Genomic DNA, 3,221 nt, shown 5'->3' with positions numbered 1-3,221 from the left:
TGGAATGAAAACTGACCTTTTGCAGCCTGTGGCCACTGCTGAGTTTTCCAAATTTGCTGGTATATTGACTGCAGCACTTTCACAGCATCATCTTTTAGGATTTGAAATAGCTCAACTGGAATTCCATCACCTCCACTAGCTTTGTTCATAGTGATGCTTTCTAAGGCCCACTTGACTTCACATTCCAGGATGTCTGGCTCTAGGTGAGTGATCATATCATCGTGATTATCTGGGTTGTGAAGAGCTTTTTTGTACAGTTCTTCTGTGTATTCTTGCCACCTCTTCTTAATATCTTCTGCTTCTGTTAGGTCCATACCATTTCTGTCCTTTATCGAGCCCATCTTTGCATGAAATGTTCCCTTGGTATCTCTAATTTTCTTGAAGAGATCGCTAGTCTTTCCCATTCTGTTGTTTTCCTCTATTTCTTTGCACTGATCACTGAGGAAGGCTTTCTTGTCTCTCCTTGCTGTTCTTTGGAACTCTGCATTCAGATGCTTATGTCTTTCCTTTTCTCCTTTGCTTTTCACTTTTCTTCTTTTCACAGCTATTTGTAAGGCTTCCTCAGACAGCCATTTTGCATTTCTTATTCTTGGGGATGGTCTTGATCCCTGTCTCCTGTACAGTGTCACGAACCTCCGTTCATAGTTCATCAGGCACTCTGTCTGTCAGATCTAGTCCCTTAAATCTATTTCTCACTTCCACTGTATAATAATAAGGGATTTGATTTAGGTCATACCTGAATGGTCTAGTGGTTTCCCCCACTTCTTCAATTTAAGTCTGAATTTGGTAGTAAGGAGTTCATGATCTGAGCCACAGTCAGCTCGCAGTCTTGTTTTTGCTAACTGTATAGAGCTTCTCCATCGTTGGCTGTAAAGAGTATAATCAATCTGATTTCGGTGTTGGCCATCTGGTGATGTCCTTGTGTAGAGTCTTCTCTTGTGTTTTTGGAAGAGGGTGTTTGTTATGACCAGTGCATTCTCTTCACAAAACTCTATTATCCTTTTCCCTGCTTCATTCTGTACTCCAAGGCCAAATTTGCCTTTTACTCCTGGTGTTTCTTGACTTCCTACTTTTGCATTCCAGTCCCCTATAATGAAAAGGACATCTTTTTTGGGTGTTAATTCTAAAAGGTCTTGTAGGTCTTCATAGAACCATTCAACCTCAGCTTCTTCAGCCTTACTGGTTGGGGCACAGGCTTGGATTACCATGATATTGAATGGTTTGCCTTGGAAATGAACAGAGATCATTCTGTCGTTTTTGAGATTGCATCCAAGTACTGCATTTCGGACTCTTTTGTTGACTGTGATGGCCACTCCCTTTCTTCTAAGGGATTCCTGCCCACAGTATTAGATATAATGGTCATCTGAGTTAAATTCGTCTGGAAAAGGTGAAGGACCAGCTTCATCAGATGGGCAGACCAGAAATTTAACTAAAGTTGGGACTGTTTCATTTAGTTCCATATCCCTGGCCTTCAATATTTTCATCTTGGAAATCTCACTTGTGAGTGTACTGTATATGAGGCCATGATTTTCAGAGGGCTTTGCCAAAGGAAATTGACAATTGCAGAGAGGATCTTAGCCTAGGCTCAACGGATTGACAATAGATAGAAACCAGGGAGCCCGCGTGGAAGTGGTCTTGACTGCTGCAGGCTTGTCAGCCTTTGAGTAGAGCAATTGCTATTGTTCTCTTTTTGAGAACTCTCTTCGGAGCTGAATGAGAGATTGAGGTGGCAGCCGAGTCATTTTTTCTGCATTCTCCAACTACGTCTTCCTCTAGGCCTGGAACAAGTCTCCCCCCTCCCCCCAATTTTAGACTTTTTATTTTGTATTTAGGTATAGCTGATTAGCAATGTTGTGGTAGTTTCAGGTGAGCAGTGAAGGGACTCAGCTATATGTATACATGCATCCATTCTCCCCCAAACCCTGCTTCCATCCAGGCTGGCACATAACATTGAGTATAGTTCCGTGTGCTATATAATAGCTCCTTGTTGGTCATCCATTTTGAATATAGCAGTGTGTACATGACCTCCCCAAACTCCCTAACTATCCCTTCCCCCTGAGCAACTGTAAGTTTGTTTTCTAAGTCTATGAATCTCTTTCTGATTTGTATCACTTATTTTTAGATTCCACATATAAAGGATTTCATATGATATTTCTCTTTGTCTGACTTACTTCACTCAGTATGACACTCTCTAGGTCCATCCATGTTATTGCAAACAGCATTGTTTCAGTCTATTTAATGCCTGAGTAATATTCCATTCTATATATGTACCACGTCTTCTTTATCCATTCCTCTGATGGGGGGCATCTATGTTGGCTCCATGTCTTGGCCATTGCAAACAGTGCTGCAGTAAACACCGGGGTGCATGCATCTTTTTGGATGATGTTTTTTTCATGGTATATGCCCAGGAGTGGGATTGCAGGGTCATATGGTAGCTCTATTTTTCGTTTTTTTAAAAAAAATTTATTATTATTATTTTTGCTTTACAATATTGTATTGGTTTTGCCATATATCAACATGCATCCGCCATGGGTATACACGTGTTTCCCATCCTGAACCCCCTTCCCACCTCCCTCCCCATACCATCCCTCTGGGTCATCCCAGTGCACCAGCCCCAAGCTTCCTGTATCCTGCATCAAACCTGGACTGGCGATTCATTTCTTATATGATATTATACATGTTTTAATGCCATTCTCCTAAATCATCCCCCCAGCCGACAGAGTCCAAAAGACTGTTCTATACATCTGTGTCTCTTTTGCTGTCTTGCATACAAGGTTGTCGTTACCATCTTTCTAAATTCCATATATATGCGTTAGTATACTGTATTGGTGTTTTAGGAACCTCCATATTGTATTTCCTAGTGGCTGTACTGATTTATATTCCCACCAACAGTGTAGGAGGTTTCCCTTTTCTCTCCACCGTCTCCAGCATTTGTTGTTTGTGGATTTTTTGGTGATAGCCATTCTGACCAGTGTGAGGTGATATGTCATTGTAGTTTTAATTTGCATTTCTCTACTAACTAGTGACATTGAACATCTTTTCACGTACCCATTGGCCACCTGTATGTCCTCTTTGGAGAAACGTCAGTTCAGGTCTTCTGCCCATCACAAGCTGGAATCAAGATTGCCAGGAGAAATATCAATAACCTCAGATATGCAGATGACACCACCCTTATGGCAGAAAGTGAAGAGGAACTCAAAAGCCTCTTGATGAAAGTGAAA

This window comes from Bison bison, unplaced genomic scaffold (genome assembly GCF_000754665.1).
Source record: "Bison bison bison isolate TAMUID 2011002044 unplaced genomic scaffold, Bison_UMD1.0 scf7180017864383, whole genome shotgun sequence".
NCBI classification, from domain to species: domain Eukaryota; kingdom Metazoa; phylum Chordata; class Mammalia; order Artiodactyla; family Bovidae; genus Bison; species Bison bison.
The sequence above is the reverse complement of the archived record's forward strand: the minus strand, read 5'-3'. Positions refer to the sequence as shown.